Source organism: Cupressus sempervirens, chromosome 3 (genome assembly GCF_028749045.1).
Source record: "Cupressus sempervirens isolate cs-2001-9-10 chromosome 3, ASM2874904v1, whole genome shotgun sequence".
Lineage (NCBI taxonomy): Eukaryota > Viridiplantae > Streptophyta > Pinopsida > Cupressales > Cupressaceae > Cupressus > Cupressus sempervirens.
The window spans coordinates 378,728,592-378,751,104 of record NC_143120.1 but is presented as its reverse complement, the minus strand read 5'-3'; the positions used below and the strand labels follow the sequence as shown (position 1 = coordinate 378,751,104).

At 36.2% G+C, this 22,513-nt stretch overlaps 1 protein-coding gene across 4 annotated transcripts in view; it reads left to right on the top strand.

The window, feature by feature from the left end:
* Positions 1-22,513, top strand: part of CLPR4 (CLP protease R subunit 4) — a 170,300-nt gene that overhangs the window by 130,489 nt on the left and 17,298 nt on the right. The gene's annotated exons all lie outside the window — the stretch shown is intronic.

Here is a 22,513-nt window from a genome sequence, read left to right as displayed (position 1 = left end):
CTCTCTTCTTGTTTACACATTCCTTCTAGCAGCTAGGGTTCGGTTTTTGTATTGTGGGGGGTGTTTTGTATTATTATTTCTATTATTTACATCAGTAAACCAATCCAACACCCTCTAAATCAATGGCCGAGTCCTCTTCTTTCTAGAACTTTGACCCCTCATAATTATCACACATGGAAGAGCTTGATGACACGGGTTCTCCAGTCAAAAGGGTTGTGATCTTGTTTAGATGCAGTGCAACCAGTTTTACAAAGGCCTTTTGAGGTTATGTAGCACAGAAACAAGATGGATGAGGCAATAGGATTGATTTCTTTACCGGTCTCCGACAATCTACAATTTCATCTTGATGGGTGCAATATCTCTCTAGCTATGTGGACCAAGCTTGAAGGCTTGTTTGGTATAGTGAATGAGTTTAGGGATCTTCAGATTGAGGCAGAGGTTACCTATCTTATACTAGATTCTTTTACCTCCATCGAGGACTTCTTGATGAAATTCAAACAATTGAGATCTTTATTGCAGGGTTGTGGGAAGACAAAGATTGACTTTGAGTGTATCTACCTGATTCTTTCTAACCTTCGTGGAAACTTTCAGATTTTTTCTTCTACCTTCTATTCCACCAAAGATGCTTTGGGTAATAGATTTACCATGCCATACTTTGAGGTTTTTTGTGATCGGTTGACTTGAGAGCAAGCTAAACTCTCTCAGTTGGATTCTCTCACAGGCTTATAGAGTCATGTATTGGTAGCTCAGCCTTCTTCAGGGATGAAGAAGAAGACTTAGAAATCTCATTCTACGAAGAAGATTCAGAAATCGATAATCTCCAACAGATATTGAAAATTCCAAATCCCTAGCCTTCAATGGTCCAAACAACAACTAACCAAAAAGCCCTCCAAACATAGGGAAATCAAACAGATTGAAAACATCATCTTTGAAAATCACAAACTGAGATAGGATTGACTGCAAATACACAATCAACAATCTTGGTTGAGGGTTTCAAAGGTCCCGAGTCGAAATATATAGAAATTTGGAAAAAAATTTAATAACTAAGGAAGATTAAATGCAGATCTTCTCTTGCACATTCAACAACACTGCCTGAACCTGCATGTGTGCACAAACCTGCTTTTTTTGGCATCACAACGACTCAATAGCGACATCCACAAGCCAATTCGCCTGAAGTCTGTAGCTCTTGTTTGATCCAAAATCTCCTCGGCAAATTCACCAACAATCAACATTATACAACAAATTATTCCTTCATTGACAACTATTTTCTCCTAATGCAGCAAATTACTCATTGGAAGGCAGTGAATTCATCTATAGAGAACAACAAATTGTTTCTTAAGGTGATGGATTGACCATAAAATAGCAGATCAACATAAGTAATTGTTGTCAACAACATCATTGGCATCAGTAATTGTGGTCAACAATATCATTTGCATCAGCAATCTCTACATACACTCAGAAATATTTATCAGTAGTGATATCCACATATATCCACACTGATATACACTCAGCTATCTCCATTGGTTGTACAATATAGATACATATAGAACAGGAGATATATAAGTGAAAAAATTAGAAAAAAAAATTTCTCTTAATTTTTTTAGTGACAAACTTCTCTCCCTTAGCGAAAAATGCCAATACAATTGCAGAAAATGCGAAATACATTGCATATGGAGCAAAGGACAATGATGAATACCCTAGGAATCTCAGGCACGTGTAACAAGTCTCGCACTTTGTAAGCACAAAATATGGATAAGCTATTTATAGTAAGAGTAAGAATGCAATCACAGATCTGCCCTGTAAAACAGATTCAATGCCCTAGCTAAGGCATCTATCAACAAATCTGATAATTATGTTGATACCTCAATGAGTATCTTCCTCCGCATAGAAAAACTCTCATCCCATCACAAAAAGTGGAGAGCAGACATGAAAAGATCAAGGCCGCTTTGGATACAGAGGGCTGGATCAAAATCAAGAAAAACAATAAAAATTTGTCAAAGCAACCAGCAGCTAAGGTCAGATTTTTAAAAGTAAAAACTTTGCAAAGCTCTATTTCAAAGGGAAGTACAACAACAATCCAAGATGTGGGATGTATTACTAAATCTTCCACACAAAGGCTAGAATGGAAAAAGCAAAGAACAAATCCCAAAGAGGAAGACAAGCACCCAAAGAAGCAAGAACCAGCCACAGTTGTCAACAATAATAATATAAAAGGAAACAATGTGTATACTAAAGAAGGTTACACTCACAGTCCATACACAGTATAGAGTGAAAAGTGAATGTATATCAGAATTTGCAGGGTGAAAATAAACAAAACAAAGAGTAGATACTAATCATAAGCAATTATTATTTAGAAGGCCAACGGTTTGAGTGCAAATCCCTAGGAATGTACGTAGTATGGAACAATCCAAGGCCTAGAAGATTATCTTTGGTAGGGTGGTTAAGATCAGGCTGCAAGGGCCATGTAAGTTTAATTTCTCATTCTAATTCCATAGCTTATTTTCATTGTAATTGCTGATATATAATAGCTTTGGTCAGATTCAAGGATAACTGATTATGATGATTGTATGCATATGTGCATGTATGTCTGTATATCAGTTCACTACGTTAACTGCTTTACATGCATACACACACACACTTGCATAGTACTCGTGCTAAATTAAATTTATCATTTATGCCTTGCCCTTTGGTGTTCAATAACTTCAAATATAAAAGCAGAGATTACGAATAATTATGTTCTGAAAATAGAAAAGACTTTCATAGTCAAATCTGTAAGAAGTTTAATCACCTTCAACATGGTAACAGAGCCAAGTTAAGGAAGATTGGATTGGATTTGTGTAATGTTCCCCATCTTTTGGGCCCTCAATGGAGTTCTTAGCATTTACATTCTCTAAGATTAAGTGGTGAAATAAGGAGAAATTTATTAAATTAATTTCTTATAAAGTCATTAAATAAATTAAAATTAAAAGGTGACTTTATATTTAATTAATTTAATTAAAAGTGACTAAAGTTAATAAAATAAATTAAAAGAATCTTCTAGAAGGAGGAATTAAATATTATTTTATTTCTTCTAGAAGGGGTCCATCTATTGGAGGAAAAGAATAAATAGGGAGGGCAACCTCATTGTTGAGCATCGAATGTGTTGCTTTCTACTCTTCCAGATAACTTGTGGAGCCAAGGGTTTTTGTAGTTGCTACATTGATCGTTGGGAGTGAACACTCCCATTGATTTGCATAACTGAGGTGGTGAAATATCTTTCAAAGTGTTGCAGGTGTTGGAGAAGACAAATCAGTCTTTTCATTGTGCTGAATTTGTGGCCTAGGGCCAGATTTGTGGAGGAGTAAGTTGGATATTGCTACAGGAACTTTGTTACGATATTGCTGCTACAGTACTGCTGCTATAGTAACTTTGCTACAATATCGCTGTTATAGTAGTGCTACTACAATAACTTTGCTATAGTATCGCTGCTACAGTAACTTTTCTACAGTATCGCTGTTATAGTAGTGCTGCTACAGTAACTTTGCTATAGTACCGCTGCTACAATAACTCTGCTACAGTATGACTACTACAGTGACACTGCTATAGTGTCATTGCTGCTATAGGAAAAAATCCAGATTACTTTGAGCAGTTTTCTAAGTTCCTATCTACTTCATTTGTAATGCATGGAGTATAGATTTGAATATTTTAGGGCATGTGAAGAGTTTAGAGATCATTTAATATCTGATTTATATAAGAGTTTTACATCAAAATTGTTGCCCTAATGTCTTATTGATGTAGATGCATATTTTCTCATTTATAGTCAATGCTCTATGTTTCGAAAAAAATACAAAAACATTTGTTGTTGGTTGTTTGGAGTTTTGCAAGCTTATCAATTAAATTTTGGCATTTAGAAAGTAATCGGATTTTAGATCTACAATATATATATACCTTGTGTGCAAAGTGTTTGATGAAATTCTCAAGTTAGCAATCAGGAAATAAAAATAAAAATTGCATAAGATTTTATAGTGGTATAAGAGCTTGCTTGCAAAGTGTTTGACAAAATGTCAAACAATTGAATTAGAGAAAAATTTGGTGTTTGACAAAGTTATAACCAGTTGGGGTTATTACAGTATTAGCAGAGCGGTTTCCTGCCATCGTGTGGGGTAGGAAAATATTAATTATTTGTTGTTGCATTTGGAGTGATTGACACTCTAGCATTTTCTAGCCATGGGTAGACGTAAGAGGACTGACAGTTCTAGATGTCGGTGGGGTATGAGGAAGTTAGCGCAAAGATGAATGCTTTGCAGGAGAGTATGGAGAAACTTAAACTTCATCAACAGAGATTGATAGAGAGCTTATCGGATCTAGAGACAATTGAAAGGGCATCGAGGTATATGGTTTCCACCTTTAGAAGGCTAGCATCGAGGTTGCAAGGAAGGAAGTTTGAGTTTTCCCGGACAGGAGTCCCTAATGTAGATGTACCTATATTTAATATGACACTTGCTAGTCCTATCTGCAGTGTTGATGATGGACTTAGCGACACCGAGCTTCAGCATGTTAAGGCTCCTAAAGTTGTTGCTACAGTTAGTGTGGAGACAGTTGATGCAGTTGTTACCACTGAAACTTTCGGCGCTCTGGAGGATAGGATTATTATTGGAAATTTGTATGTGAGATCTCATGGTGTTGCTGTAGTGCAGGAGGTAGTTGCTTCCTCAAGTGGGACCGAGACACATAGAGTCATCAAGCTATGATGTTGGTGATGTGGGTGTTCCAACGGAGTCAGTAGATGTGGGTTTATGCTCTAGTATTATTGATTTGTAGCTTGGCTTTGAGTCATGTATGCAGAGCCAGGAGTTTGTAGTTGAGGCTTTGCTAGGAGATGTTGATGCAGATACTATGGACACATCTGATGATCCATTTGATGATGCTATGATATGTATGGGTATGACATTCCTTGTCAGATATTGGGTGATGACTCTGAGGAGGTTTTGGATGAGTTCTAGGATCGATGTTTACAGAATCTTACTATTGAGGTGCAAGTTGAGACATGTGAGGAGATTGATACTACAAGGGCTTCCATTTCTTCGGATGAGATGTTTGAGGTACATAATAGTTGTATCTCAGATGTAGAGTGGTGCAAGAATGATAGCACACGTATGAGTGATCTTGTGATGGACAATTCTGATTCAATTTCCTATCACAATGCAGTTAGTGAGATACAGAGCTTCCATAGGAGTCATGGGTTACAAAAGCATCATGTGACTTATCAGCTGAAGGTGAGTGATAGTGGCATTTCTTCATCTCTTGATCATTATGATGTTATTTGTCAGATGCTAGCTACATCTTGTTGGGGTGCTCCTAGATGAGCATGATGATCGTAGTCTTTCTATAACAGAGGTTCATGCGCTTCAAGAAGTTGTTAGGATCTTGAAGCATAGTTACTCTCAGTGATTTGCAAACATGGATTACCTTCTTGATTGGGGTGGCACCTCTTATGAGATGTTATTAGGAAAAGGGGAGGAGGTGGTTGAGCTCACCCAAGAGCTTGAGGTGACTGTGGACTCTCTTCAGTATACTAAGTTGGCTCTTCAAGGGTCACAGTCACAGTTGGATGAGGTTACCATGGATTTGGAACAGGTGCGGTTGACACCAGCCCTAGACCTTGTTCAGTTACATATTATGGTTGGTGGTGAGTTTGCTTCCATGGCTGGGGTTAAGGGACGTGATGATGTGGTAGACACATCCATCCAGCATATGGGTGCAATAGGTAAAGAGGAGTTGAAAGCATCAGTGGAGATGAACTCTCATGGTAATTTGCTTCCTTTTGTTGGAAGCGAATCTATTTCTTCATTTCATACAGTTGGTACCATTAGATAGTTGGTAGTGCCACATTTTCAGAGGGATCAATTGTGGGTCGCAGGGGAGTAGGTTGATGGTTCCACATATAATTTCTACTGTACTGAGTCTTTCATGGAGTATTTGTTGGAGAGCTCGGATTTGCAGGAGGTTTCATATAGTATATCTGAGGGTACTCTCATTCGGGGCTCTCGTGCTATATAACGATTGGTGAGGAAGATTGTAGAGACCTTGGCTACAATGCATCCCTTTAGGGATTTTGTGGTTGGGTTTGCTGAGAGGGTTGCCCAGGATCATGCTTGACCAACAGTTCGGAGTTAGAGATTGGAGCCATCTTCTAATTCCCAGTTTGATGATGATGAGCCTTTGATAGAGATTGGGAGTTTTTATTAGCATTACATTGTGAGGAGTGCTCATCACTTTTCTTTTGATCCACATGTAGAGGACTTGGTTTTCAGCGTTATAGATGGTGACAGGAGTTTTGGTATTCATTATACTCGCAGAGGGTGTACTTCTCCGCCAAGGGATGGAGATTCTGATATACAAGGTTTTGTGAAATAGTTGGATGTGCTAGTGAATAAGATGAATCAAAATCACAAATGAATGATCCAAATGATTTCAAATCCGAGATTTGAGCAAAGCATGATATCGCTTTTTCAAAGAGCGAAATGTGATAATACAGTTGTGGCTTCAGATTTGCGAGACATTTCTTATGAGACACTGCATGAGTTGGGTACAATTGAGGTGGAATGTGATGAGAATTCAAGTTAGATGATGCAGTTGTTGGCATGAGTTCCTCGGATCATGTATTGGATGGCAATGTAGCGATAGTAGGAGTAGGAGCATGTGACGATACTGTTATATCAACAACCACTTCTATGTCAGTTGAGCCATTCAACGAGGAGTTTAGCAGTATGCATGTAGTTGTAGATGTGTGCTCTAATGATAGTATACTTGTTATTGCTGATGAGGTGAGTGATATAGTGACAGAGTCATGTTATACTATCGATGAACAAAGTGTTGATGTTCGCTTCATGGACAATACTATGTTCGACATGGATGCAACATTGTCTATTAACAATCTGATGTTTGAGGTTGATGTTGATCACTCACTTGAGTGGAGTTGGGCTCAATTTTCACCATCTGTAAAGATTCAGTTTTGTGTTGCGGTAGTTGGTAATGTTCGTCTGTCCACAAAATGTTGACATGGCTACGCCCATTGTTGATACAGTTGGCATGAGTGCATATGGTTATCTTGTAGTTACGTCTATTCAAGGGATTATTGATCAGCATTCCAGTCCAATATATATTATATGGGTGCAAACCAAAATGGAGAGATTTCTTGTGGGGTTTTCTTCCGGTGATATTCTAACTTCTACATCATTAGCATAGGTTTTGAGTGATATACTGCAGGTTACGTTTTTGGTCCTGATGATGATAGTGGTATGCATTTGGTTCAATGTTGACGGGGGTGTCACATACTACTACATTTGGGATCAAGCTGGAGGTTGGAGTTCATTGTGTTGCTAGATTACTTGAGGACAAACAATTTTAGGGAGGGCCAACTGTAATGTTCCCCATTTTTTGGGCCCTCAATGGAGTTCTTAGCCTCTGCATTCTCCAAAGGCTAAGTGGAGAAATTTATTAATTTCTTATAAAGTCATCAAATAAATTAAAATTGAAAGGTGACTTTATATTTAATTAATTTAATTAAAAGTGACTAAAGTTAATTAAATAAAATAAAAAGAATCTTCTAGAAGGAGGAATTAAATATTATTTTATATCTTCTAGAAGGAGGTCCATCTATTGGGGAAAAAGAATAAATAGGGAGGGCAGCCTCATTGTTGAACATCGAATGTGTTGCTTTATTCTCTTCCAGATAACTTGTGGAGCCAAGGGTTTCTACAGTTTTGACATTGATCGTTGGGAACGAACACTCCCATTGATTTGCATAATTGAGATGGTGAAATATTTTCCGAAGGGTTGTGTGTGTTGGAGAAGACAAAATAGTCTTTTCATTGTGCCAAATTTGTGGCCTAGGGCCAGATTTGTGGAGAAGGAATAAGTTGGATATTGCTACAAGAACTTTGCTACAATATTGCTGCTAAAGTAAGTTGCTCTAGTACTGCTGCTACAGTAACTTTGCCATAGTAGCGCTGCTACAATATGACTATTACAGTGAACCTGCTACAGTGCCATCGTTACAGTAATTCGCTGCAGTGTCATTGCTGCTACATGAACTTGCTACAGGAAAAAGTTTGGATTCTCTTGAGCAGTTTTCCAGGTTCCTATCTACTTCATTTGTAATGCATGGAGTATAGATTTGAATATTTTAGAGCTTTTGAAGAATTTAGAGATCATTTGTAATCTGATTTATATCAGAGTTTTACATCAGAATTGTTGCGTTAATGTCTTATTGACGTAGATGCATATTTTCTCATTTATAGTGAATGCTCTATGTTTCAAGAAAAATACAAAAACATTTGTTGTTGGTTGATTGGAGTTTTCCAAGTGTATCAATTAAATTTTGGCATTTAGAAAGCAATTAGACTTTAGATCTGCAATATATATATATATATATATATATATATATATATATATATATATATATATATATATATATATATATATATATATATATATATATCCCTTGTGTGCAAAGTGTTTGATGAAATTCTCAAGTTAGCAATCAAGAAATAAAAATAAGAATTGAACAGGATTTTATAGTGGTATAAGAGCTTGCTTGCAAAGTGTTTGACAAAATGTCAAACAATTGAATTAGAGAAGAATTTGGTGTTTGACAAAGTTATAACCGGTTTGGGTTATTACAATTTAAGATAGCAGATTATATAGAATATAAAATTGCTCTAAAAGAGTAATCACAATCAATAGACTAAGGATAAGCAATGATGTTTGATATGTTAGTCGTAGAAGAATCACAAGCAACATTGACCAGAATTTTGGTTGTAGAAGTGATATTGTGTTACACTTTGAATTGTCAGCTACAAGTGTCTTGGCACATTATTGAACTATTAACATCAGCATATGTGCAGGAGTTACTATGCAAAAGAGAATATTGGGACACAAGTTTGGGCACACTTGCAAATAACAATCCTTACAACTTCTGGAGGTGTTGCAGTGTTGGAGAAAAGACATCCAAATAGTTATAATTACTGAAAAGTCTTCCTGAGCTGTTAAAGACTTTCTAGTGAACGGAAGAAGCATCGGGTGTGAGCTCTTCGTTCTTGAAGAGTTGTCCAAACTGGCATTAGAGACGAGTATTTTGATAAATGCATTCCCTTTGGAATCATCACACATTAAGAGGAATTGAGCTGGAATTCTTTTGGGTAACACGGTCAATAGAAATCATGACATTTGGAAGAAAACTGTGAAATCATATTGGGTAATAATATCAGAACAACATTGTCAATTTGATGTAGACTCGAGCTTTTTAAGCTTGCCAATAAAACTAGATTGATATACTAGAAGACACAATTTCCATTTTAACAGTTTTAGAATATGGAAACATTTATAGTGGCTTGAAATTGATGTAACCATTGTGAAGTTAAATATACTGGGTAGAGGTTTGGAGCTGCTTCTATTCTCCTTTAGTGTTATCCAACTACGCAACTGCTAATGAAAGAAAACTACAGAGGTATTACTAAGAAGGGTTGCAATTCAAACGAGAGATCTCTGAGATTAATCTAAGTTGTGTCGATCTTACCAAGATAGTACTATTCATATTCTTTTTGTATTTGGGTAGTACATATTATTTGAGTGGAGAACAGTAATGTTGTTGCATCGTGGAGAAATATAGACTATCAAGAGATTTTATAATTTTGGAAGCAGTAGCAGTTCATGCTGAGTGTTTTGCATTCACTATCAATAAAAGATTTTTTTGCTAACAACACAGAGCAATTACGATGGGAAGAAATATATAATAAAATAAAGGAAGAAGGGAAACCAAATTTAGGAGCTCAAGAGAGCAAGGAAATGTATAGTCAACATAATCAAAACTTCAGAGCAGGAAGTAGAGTAAGGAGAAATAGTGGAGGCATATGAAGATATAAACCCAGAAACAACCTAACAATGTTTAGACACAAGAGGACAAGTTCAAGAGCACACAAAAAAAACTAGTGAAAATATAAGTATGGAAGGAGTTGGAACATATGACATAATAGAGAAGGTGAAAGATATGTATCAACTTGATTAAAATGATTTAGTAAATTCAAAAATAGAAGATAAGATTAGTAGCATGAAACAATGTGAAAATTGTAAGCAATAAATCTTATTTATAGAAGACATAAGAGAGAACATCCGATTACATAGCAAGTTGAGAAGGACATCATGTTGATACATAATGCATTTGCAATCAACTTATCTTATGGGAAGAGGCTCATAATCCGCAAATGGACATGTAGGAGCAAAATCTAGGGGGTGATCTGAGGATATACATGAAATGTCACTTGAAGGGGATAAGGTACATGAAAGTCAAAAAGGAAAGACATGAGAATATCCAATAGGACCAGATACAACGTTGAGAAATGAGAATATCAATCAGAAACCTTTAGAAACGTTGGAGGATAACGGTGGCGAGGATAATCAAGAACCACGAAAGGAAAAAGGTTCATCATTGCTTCTAATTAGCCGAACAAATACATTAGATCAAGAGGTAGAAATAGGCGTTGACTCTAGGAAAAATGAGTTTGGGAAAAAAGATAGAGTAGTTTACAAAAGGGAAGAAAAGAGGAAACAACCTTTGATTATAGAACAAGAGATGAGTTCAGCAGATACCAAGGGATATAGTGAATCAGTGTCAGATAAAAGCAGTCTTAGGCATTTCAGTAGGAATAGGGGAAGATAAACATCTAGATATAACAACAATAAAAGACTAATAAAGTAAAACAAAAAGAAATGGTATCCATTCCACCCTTCCGAGAAAAAGAAGAGAAAAGAGAAGGAGCTTGCAGATATATCCTATTGAAGTAGAGACATTTTTAAGGGAATCTAAATTGATAAATCAAGAGGAGATCCCAGATAGCTGGAGTTTGGACAATCTAGATAGGAATGAAATAGGAAAAATCCAAAATTGGGAGGGGTTCGAGATTGAGGAAATATAAGAATTTCAGCAAGATATGTACAAAATAAATGGTGTAAATAATCAAATTGAGAAAATAGTAGGCAGAGATATGGGTGAGGATGATAGAGGATTTCGTAACAAAATTATGAAAGAACTAGAAAAGGAACATTTAGATAAAGATGAAGATGAATCTACTGCTGCAAGTGTGCAAAATGCTAGTAAAAATCTAGGCACCCTTGGTGTTGTGGCAAATGTGCAAGGCTTAGAACATCCAATATGTGAAAAATGAAGTAAAAAAAGAGGAAGGAAATCCTTAGTTGAACTTATAGAAGCTATAGGTCTGGCTAGTAATCAGAAAAAGATTAATGATTTTCTGAATGTAGGGAAAGGGAAAGTTCCTTACCATGAAGCCATGAAGCTAACAACATGGAATGTTATAGGCCTAAATGCCCCTTACAAAAAACACTTAGTCAAGCACAATCTAACATTATTTGAATCATATATATATATATATACAAGAAATGAAACTTAACAAAGAAGGAGAAAAACTTAGAAGAAAATTGGGATCTTGAAAAACAAAACTTGTTGATTTGGCTGGGGCCTCTGGTGGGATTGGTATTACATGGGACCCAAGAAGGAAAGATTTCACACCATTTGTAATCAAAAGCAATTGGATTGGGAGAGGGGGGTGGGAAGTAAAAGGCTTCACCGGCGAAATTCAATAGCTACTTATCAATGTGTATGGGCCAACACCAACAACGAATAAGAAAGAATAATGGAATGAGATTAGTAACTATCTAGAGTTAAATCGAATAGAAAATGTTTTCATTGGGGGATATTTTAATGCATTTCTAAATTCAGGAGAAAAAGCAGGTGGAACCATGCTCATCACTCAGGCTATGTTAGACTTTCAAAGCATGGTTTACAAAAGATAACCTTATTGACATTCCATCATCTAACGGCGTCTTCACTTGTAATAATAGATGAGTTGGCTTTTGTAATATAGTAGAAAAAGTGGATAGTTTTATATTTAAAGGAAATTTAATATTATTTAATCATCCTTTTAGTATTGTCATCCTCCTTAATGCAGGATCTAATCACTACCCGTTTAGGCTAGAAATAGGTGAACCACAAAAACCATCAAGAAATCCATTTAAATGTGAAAAAATGTGGTTTCTAGATAAAAAAATTCTTAATAATATAAATTAGTGGTGTCATGAAGAAAAATTTGAAGGATTGATAATGTTTTGTTTTATAGCAAAGCAAAAATCATTAAAAGAAAAAATTAAAAAATGGAACAAAGACTATTTTAATGACTTATTTAAAGAAGAGTTAGAGAATGAAGAAGAATTGAAAAACCTAAACAATGAAATCATCAAGGTAGGAATGGATGTAAATATATCCAAAGAAAAAGAACTTCTGGCTAAATAGGAAAATATCCTAGTAAAAGAAGAAATATTTTGGAAACATAAATTAAGAGAAACACGACTGTTAGATGGTGATAAAACTACAATTCTTTTTCATTATTGTACTAGCAACAAAAGAAATATTAATAAAATAGTAAAAATCAAGGATTACATAGGAAGGATAATTGAAAACCGAAATGAGAGAGCGGGAACTTATGTTAAATATTATACAAATATCCTAAATAATTTTGAATTCTCAAATTTAACAGCCCAAACTAAGTTGATAGGATCTACTCCTAAAACAATAACTGTAGAAGATAATAAAAACTTAAATAAGAAATTTACGAAAGAAGAAAACAAAGGTGCCCCTTTTCAACTTAACCTTGATAAGTGCTTAGGCATTGATGGCTTTCAGGATTTTTTTTCTTGAAAATGTTGGGATATTCTAGGAGACAACCTTTGGGAGACTATTGAAGCAACTAGGAATTTTGGATCCCTATTGACTGAAATTAACAATACATTTCTAACTTTAATCACAAAGAAAACTGAACATGTGGATCCAGGAGACTTTGTGCCCATAGCTTTATGTAATACCATCTACAAAATTCAACAAAAGCATTAGCCAACAAACTTATAAAAATATTACCAAAGCTCATTTAAGAGGAACAAATAAGTTTTGTTCCTAATAGGTCAATTTTTGATGGTATTATCATGGTCCAAGAACTAATTCATTTTGTACAAACTAAGAAGGAATCTTGTATGCTAATGAAGTTAGATATCCAAAAAGTCTACGCCAAAATGAATTGGAGATTCTTATGCAAAACACTTGAAGTGTTTGGATTCTCATATTAATGGATCAACTTAATATATAAGTGCATTTCGACACCAAAAATCTCCATTCTCATAAATGGTACGCCAAAGGCTTTTTCAGCATATTTAGATGAATCAGACAAGGGGATCCTATATCACCTTTCCTCTTCATTTCCATGGAAAAAGCTTTTGGCAGAGCCATAATAAAGGCTCAAGCTGAAAGGAAAATTAGAGGAATCACAGTAACTGAGGAGGTCCCTAAAATAACACATCAACAATTTGTGGATGACATTATTCTAATAGGAGAAAGCACTATGGAAGAAGCTCAAAATTTAAGCAAATAAAGAAAACAATTTGCCATGGTTTTCTCCCTTTCCACTTAGAACATTGTGTTATTGTGCTCTCTTGTAGGTTGGTGCCGACAAACATTGTATCAGAAATAATTATATAAAGCAAGTAATTTGCTGTTTTTTTCTCCCTCGAGTTTCCACTTAAAACATTGTGTTATTGGTGCCTCAAACATGAGGGATTGGTGTCTCTTGCTGAGTTGGTGCTTTGTTGTGGGGGCTGGTGTCTACTAATTGTGGGAGTTGGTGCTCATGAACAGAGGGATTGGCACCTCTATTAGGTTGGTGCCTACAAACATTGTAAAAGAAACTACTATATAAAGCAAGCAATTTGTAGTGGTTTTATTCCTTTTGGGTTTCCACTTTTAACATTGTGCTACTATGCTCTCATGTGCAAGATTATTGATTTTTGTTATTGAAACTCTTGTGTTGGATAAAGTTTAAATTGGTAAAAATAGTTATAATCATTTAGCCTCGCCCTCTCAATTTAATCGTGTGCTCTTCGTAGTCTAGACAAAGAGATCAATAGGCCTTTGGTACATATCCTTATCTTGTTCTTGTGGCATAGCTCCTTTTGGCAAGAAAATATCTCTCAGTGATTCATAACTAGTGACTTGTTGTAGTGGGTTTTTTTGGATCTTTGGTTTCTTGACCCTTCATATTCTAGATTAAGAGATCAATAAGCTTTTGCTACAAATTATTGAAGGGTGTTAACAGATTGAAAAATTCTTGCTTTATATCTTTGTGTGATTTTTTTTGCTTTTCCCCACTTAGTTGATATTTAATCTCTCTATCATTCATTGACATGCACTAGCTATAGTTCTTGATCGTTTTTGACATTTTGTTATCGACAGATATTCTTGTAATCACTTATATATGAAGTATTCCTGTCCTTTGTGTTATACACAACAATCAATTATCATTTCATGATATCAAAGGCATAGGTTGATGTTTGACAATTTTTATATATTCTTAACTGATTTTTAAATAAAGTCAAAGATTTTTATCAATTTTTAAAATAAAATTGAAGTAGTTTGCAACTTGATGACAGGTGAAGTTTGACCCCGCGAAGGTTTTTGATAGCAATTTGTGTCATTCCTTTTCTGCCCGTGTCAGCATTTGGTTGTTGTTTGTTTGGGAATTGCACAACCTTATTGGTGTTTTGGGGTGTTGTTTTTGTGGGAGTTGTGACTAGACTTTTTCTTGTGAAAGATTTTTTTCTGCAAGCCATTCTTCAATGTGTGAAGGATAAAGGGAGCTGTGCAAATGTTTTTTGGCAAGATTTTTTCCGCTCTACTTGCATCTAGTACAATTTTTCAGTTCACCTTCTGTGGGTTTCAGCGCTGAAAGAGATCTTATTGTCGGGTTTTTTGGTGTCTTTCTAGTACACTGCAAAGATTTATTTTTCCCTTGGCTAGGGTGGTTTGTGTTTTTTCTGCACAATGGCTTCTTCTGTCTGTAGTAGTACATGATGGCTAGGCAATCTGCATTTGTGTTGACGGTTTTTTCATGTTTTATTTTCCAGAATAATGTGGTGGGTTTTGCCTAATTTTCTTCTTCTTAAAACTTGAAGACTTTTTCATGATTTCTCTTGAAAGACTGATTTTTGTGTTTTACAAGGGTTTTGTTTGACTTTCTCTCTCCAAGAATTGTGGTTTTATTTGTTGTAGCTTTCCTGGATTTTGACAAAAAAAAAAAAAAAAAAATGTGGGGTTTTACCATTTTATCCTCAAAAACAATTTGACAAAATTTTCACGAATTGTTGCTTTCAGTCTTCGACAAAATGTTGTGATGTTTTTTGTAAAATTATGTTTTCTTGCAGTCTGTTTTGGTTTGTGCCTAGGATTTCCAGGGCAAATGGTGTTCCTGCAAATGTATTGGAATTTTTCAATTTTGACAAATTTTTCACAAAATTATGTGTTATCTGAGCAATGCATCTAGTGTTTGATGATTTTTTGACAAAATCATGGTGCTGTTTTGCAACAAATCGTTTGACAATTTTTGCAAAATACTGGTTCCAGAGTCTTTTGTTGAGTTTTTTTTTGCAACAAAAGTCGACACTTCTTGAGAAGCTGATGTCGGTCTGTGGGTAATGTAAGGGATGGCTTGGTCACTCAATATCGAGTTGGAAGACAGTTTGTTCTTGGACATGGTCATTGGCAGAAGTTCTTTAGAAAGAGGTGGGCTGTTCAGAAGTCCAACTAGGGAGGGTTTTAGTTTAGAAGTAGGCACCCCTGTCACAGAATTTCTTGAAGAGAAGGAATCGTGGCCAAATGACTTACAAATTATGCAAAGTCTTGTTTAGGGTAATTAGTAGAATGACCATTAAGGGAGGGTATTATAGTATTGTAATATCTAGCTTATAATAGTCATTTAAGTTGTCTAGTTAGTGCAACTAGTAACTTTCTATTTTCGGAAGCTAGTTAGTTTAGTAACTTCCTATCCCGTCTTTAGTTCTTGGTTATTTCTGTTATGATCAGATGATCTTGCAAATGCTTATCTAGGGAGTATACGCTTCCTTTGTTTAACACAATGCCAATCAACTATCATCTCATTTTTATTGTATTGAAAAGCATTGGGTGCAATAACATAAACACCTTGTGCAGCAATGTTTTTTGACATGCACAGCACAAGCACCTTATTCAACAATATTGACTTAAAATTTCTCAAGTAATTTGATCTATCATCTTTGCTCTTTCTCAGATTTGAAGGTGAAGGAGAAGTTTGTAGGTTTCTTTTCTATGATGAGATGTGTGAGAGATACCATTGTTAGTAAGGAGGCTAATAATTGTCCCTAGCTTCTTTTTTTGTCATCACAATAGAGATGCTGTCAAATATAGAGGCATTTTCTGTGAGTAGTAGACTGAATAGTTCCTTTCAACCTTTTTTAATTGTAAATGTCAAGCAGATCATGATATTGAGACACTGCGAGTCTGTCAGACTCACAGGTTTTGAGCCAACGAACATTGAACTTTGCTTGTGTAATTTGTTAAGTTTTAAATGTTCTTTAACTGAATATGTTCTTTTACTTTTGGTTTTAAATGGCACTTATAATTTGCATTGCTAGCTTCTTATTTTTTTAAAAACTCTGTTGATGTTTTGTATCACTAGAGTTATAACAGAATCTATGGTTTCGACTTTTGAAGCCCCACTACCGATAATGTTTTTTTAATAAGGTGATTGTAGAATGTACAGCATCATCATATCTATGAAGTTGTTTGTGTACTTCTTGAGCCATAATGTCACTTTTTTGTGTTGGCAATATGGAAGTGGTTGTTTGAGTATTTTACAGCAGTGCTGTCACATCTTTGAGATATAATGTGTCGGTGTCTGAAAAATAGTTTGACATTACTGTTGGTTCCCAAAACCACAGATTGGGAATCCAATAGCTTTGCCACTTCTCCAATAGGATTTGTCGATCAGCTCTGGCCAGTGAACGGGAATAATCTGAATTCCCCTGCTACACCTAGGCGGGTAAACCTTCTCCTCAAACCTGATCACAATGTTCAAAGCTTTTATATAGTGAATTTAGACTTGGTGAGTTCCTAGGTTGGCAAGGTCCTTGAACTCGATTGAAATAAAGTTATGTGAGTGCTTGAAATGATTGAATGTATAAAATTTTCAATGATGGAGTTTATGCTTGCAAGAAGAGGATATAGAAGAGAAACTCTGATTTCAACTATAAACCAAACAATTGTACATTAATGATTTCAAAGACCAATGCCTTGTTTATTCGGGCAATAGTTCAATTAACACAATGAAGACTCTGATGTACAACTTTATGAGAATATACTGTAACATATCATCAATTATTCCTGTGCTCTAGAAGACAGATTACCTTATGCAATTCAATGCTAGTCCAAAAGGATTCTAACTTCTTTGGTGGGAAGCTCAATTAGACAGAGATGAAGAAACACATATTTCACATGTATCCTTGATTATCAAGCAAAGAATACTATGACAAATCTAACACATGAACACTGTCAGAAATAATCCAATGGTTGCCTTATTGATCACAAAGGAGAAATCCAAATTGTAATTTATTTATTTCCCTTTTTATAAAACAAAGAACTTTTATTTATCACTACAATATAATATATCAGTATACATTAAAAGCCATGCCTTCTATTCCTTATTCTTCTTTACAAGATCTGAATATCTTTTTATAATGCTTCTCCAAAAATGTGTTCCTGTTCCCTTTTGTTTCAAATAAGTGAATCTCTTATTTATATCTTTTATTTCTGCAAGTTGTGTCTCTTAAAAAAAAAAGACACACATTTATAATTAATAATTTTTTTATTATTTTAAAAATTTAATCGAACATCTTGAACTGGCACCTCTTATTATAATCACACCTTTAAACTTAATGAAAAATCGGGTTGTAATTATTTCTACTGGAGATGAATAAACTTTGCTTTATACCGTCACGTAGCCTTTCATATTTTCTTCTTGTTGCATGGAAACATTAACTTGTTGTATTACTATTTTTTATTTTATGATTGCTTATCATTGTGAGCGGGATGTGAAATATTATTATCTCCATTGCATACATCTGTCTCATCCTGACTTGGAAAACATCTTTATCTTGTGTGACTTCGTGTCTTCATCACAGATTCATTCCAAATATATCCGCTTCCACTTGCGTACTCCTCTTTGTTCAGGCAAACTCTATTTCAAATTCCATGAGATGACGGGCTCCTATATTGCGCGTTTCACAGGAACTATAGTTGCAGTGATTAATAAAATATGTATCTTCAGATTGCTTTGCAAGCACCGTTATGAATTTGACCATATTAATAGTCCCCTCTTTTCATGAAGCTGATGATGTGGCATATTCTCCGATGACTTGTCACAACATATCGCAGAAAATTTTCGCATTGCTTCTTTGAGACTTCTGATTGCATTCATACTTATTATCACAAAAAGTATTCAATTCGAATTTGTTCTCAATACATCTGCTATTCTTCATTAAACTTCTACATATTTGTTATGATGTGTTAGCCATAGTCATCGCTAATCGAATCAAGTGATCATTGAGAGTGTCACCTTTCCCATAACAATGTTCACAGTTGACTGTGCACTTTGAATCTCTCTGCCTCTGCCGTAAAATCTCTAAACATGTTCCTTTTGATCCTCCATATTTTCAGATTGGATTTCAGTTGACCATTTGTATCCGATAGTCTCTAATTTATCAGTGCTTTGTTTAATTTGATGAATACTTTTGTCTTTATCAGATATTCATGCATTGCTGAATATGAACAAACTCACTAGTACTTGGTCTGCTGGATCGTTTTTATGTATTAAGGCTCTTCCAGCGTTGCTTCATTGAGAAACACTTCAACAGGCGTTATGCGGATGTTCTCAGAGATTCAAATGTGTCTTCTGCAAATTTGTCAGACTACCTCCTTGCTGCCGTATATTTGTTCATAGTTCTCTTATATATTCAAATATGTAGTTGCTATTGCACAGCAACTGTCAGCTATGTATGTTAAGAGAACATTTATGCTACTGCTACTCAATTTTTCGGAATCAGGAGTCTCTATCTGTAGAGAATTGAACTGTTCTTGACAACATGAAAAGTTCCCACTCTGCAGTGCAACATCATTTGCAAAAGTTTGTTTACCAAACTGATCAAAGGTGCGTGAAGCAAGTTCCAGATTTTCTGCATGCTAACAGATTTTGAGCCAGATGTCTCACTGGCTAGTTCCTCATAAGCTGTTTTGAAAGCTGTTGTCAATTTGAAAGGAAAACCACGTTCTTTTTGAGCATTAAGATTCCTCACAACATCTGCATGAGCTGAAGCCTTCTTTTCTAGAGAAGGTTTCTCAGTTGTAGGCACTGTGTCCATAATTTGTGCACCCTGTGAGAGATGTGGAGTTGCTGTACCTGATAAACTTCTGGCACTTTGACTAATACCAGAAGAAAACTTACTGCCATTTGCTTTAGAACTGGTTGGAAGACGATTCAGAGTGAGCAAAAATTCTCTCTTTTCTTTCTCCCAATCATCCTCAAGAACTTGCAACATATAGTTATCAAAACTCCGCAAATTGTCTTGTTGCGCTGCATGTATTGCAGAAAGCATTGCCATTTCATGAACATGTGAATATGAGGATTCACCAAGTCATACATGAAGGTCCTTTGGCATGACTTTTGGGATTCTAAATTTTGCCAAAATTTAGAGTTTCATCAATTACTAAACTGTGAGACTATATTAACCCTTTTATCAAGCAGAAAACAATGTCTTCTAATAGAAAATCTTACTGTCAATCAGTTTCTTATCCTACCGTGACATCAAGTTTGTGGAATCGTAAATACAAATTTGTAACCAGTTTTTCAGTGGATGAATGCATAATTGAATCAATTTGTATCTACTAGAAAATGTTTTTGGTTATCTCTAATTGTCATTGAAGATGAAGGTGAACTATTCTTTAGCTGATTCCCCATTTCACACATTGTAGTGTGTTATAGAATGTATAAAGATATAGATAAAGATAAAATTTATTAATGTTCAAAAAGTGACCATGAACGGGTCAAAGGTATTGAGGAAACAATCAAAGGAAGCCCAATGTAATGCCCCGCCCGGAGATCCTTGGAAACAAGGATTCAAATCAAGCCAAGATATATTTTTTTTTACAAGTATGAATGCACATGACAACATCATACAGGGATCACAACGATCGCAACGGAAGACTTCAACACAATCCCGGCAACCAACGAATCTCCGAACGCCACTACCCAACTGACACACCCAAACAAAAGCCAACAACCACCACAACAAGATGAGGGCATAAGAAATGACCACTCATCAACAAAACACCAAGCTAGGGTAAAATGCAGAATCCCGAAATTTGGCTAATCCTGAAATCCTGAAGCCCTGAAAATTGGCTAAGTTTGGATTTCTGAAGCCTTGAAATTTCCTAGAATCCATAACTTATCTCCGAGAGGTCTGAAACCTATCTCAAACGATTTGTCGCATATATTAAAATATATCTTAAGTATAAGAAACGATATATTTTAAACCCCAAGAGACCAAACCAGAAACACGAAAACTCGATTTCAAGAGAAATCGACAGAATTCAAAATGCAACAGCATAGGGTCGAAGAACACCCAAAAGGGTATCCAAAACCACTCTCAAAAATATCGGATCACGAAGAAAAGTGCCCGCTGATGGCACGCGCAGGTTTTTCACAAAAACTGTGCGACACTTTTTACTAAGGGAGGGCGACACTTCTCCCTTACCGCATGCGACACTTCTCAAGAAGGCATGCGATACTGGAAAAGTATTGCGCGACATTTCTCATGAAGCCGTGCGACACTCTTCCAGTGTCGTACGACACTCCTCCAGTAATGCGTGCGACACTTTATAGTATCGTACGACATTCTTTCTATGGGCGTGCGATACTTTATCAGTGTCGCACAATGCTGAACAAATGTCGCCCATAGAAAGTAAAAACACTTCCAGAACTCAAAAATGGGGAAAAACCGACAAAAGAACCTCCACACCGGGGAGTACTGGATCCAGGAAGGCTCGAGGAATGAACACTCGAGCGCAAGAACAACACAAAAAGGAGAACATCTATCCATCTAAACTACAGCAGCAAAGAACACACTGAAATAAACATCGCAGAGAACAAAAGCAACATCGCAATGTACAGAAATACATCTCAGGAACAAAACAACCAAACTAAGTATGCGGTTCCTCCCAACCGTCAATAGCATCATAAGACCATCGTGGGTCCTAGCCATCCCCCGCGCGTAACATCCCAAGCCACCGACCAAATCGTTGGTACTGTCGTAATAGGGACGTCACTACTAAAAACATGCAACAATATAAGCACAAGGAAATCTAACATGCTAGTGATAACGCATAAGATAATTCTACAGTAGATAACATCACCTATCACATGCTAAACAACAGTAAGCAAAAGATATACTATAAAGCAAATCACATCATCTAATCATATGCTAAACATCATAATAAGGGAATGCGCCAAATAAAATAACATCATCTAAACATGATATACAAGCATCCCAAAGAAAGCATAAATCACAAGAAAGCATACTCTGGAACCCGAAGTACCAAGTGAAGACATCCAACAACGGTCGCACTAGGACAAAGATCGTCTCTGTACACCGATCCCTAGTAGTGGTGAAGGTAGCTACGCCTCCCAACCACGTGGCACCCGTAGGTCCACACCCGCCGTGCTGATGGAGATAATGATCCAACCACAAACACACATAAAACACAACATCCATGGCTAACACTCACGCTAGACAGTATGATGGCTGCAACCAAGAACCTAAGACAATGCAAGGAGTACAGGTCCTGGTTAGACACTCAAAAGGCTACTAAGTAGGGGCTGACATCATGGAGAGTCGCTTGGCATCGACAAGCCCAAGCTCGGATCGTGCGTTTCAACTCCTCAACGGAGGGCCCCGCACACACATTTTATTATCTTAAGTTTTATTATCAGTCACACATTTTCTTTAATTATCACTTATTTCAAACTTCCTTTGCCAACCCTATGGGAATAAGGTCACCAGGCTGCGAGATAGAAGCCCCCTCCATATGCTACCCTACCCTACCCAAGCTCATCCTACGACAAGTGCCCGTGGGCATGCATACTCCCATCCCAACCCCAATGATCATAACTTTCGGCAAATCCACAAAAGATCGGGCCTCGCAAGTCACCCAACAAATGTATGCGTACGTACTCATGTGTGGCGCACCACCATCACGAAGATCATAACACAAGGACAGGAATGAGAACACAATGCAAAACAAACACCCAGCCGAAAGCAACTCAAGAGGACGGATTCTACACGAATCCCAAAGCCAATAAAATCATACATCATGAAATCACTCAATCGGCCTCAATCCGAGAGTATGGATTCTACACGAATCCCAATGTCCATGAAACAAGGCAAAGGTCCAACAAAAACCATAACAAGTATAAAATCACTCAACCGAACACAACGTCGGGAGTACGGATGCAACACGCATCCCAATGCAACATAAAGGTGCAAAAGTGGT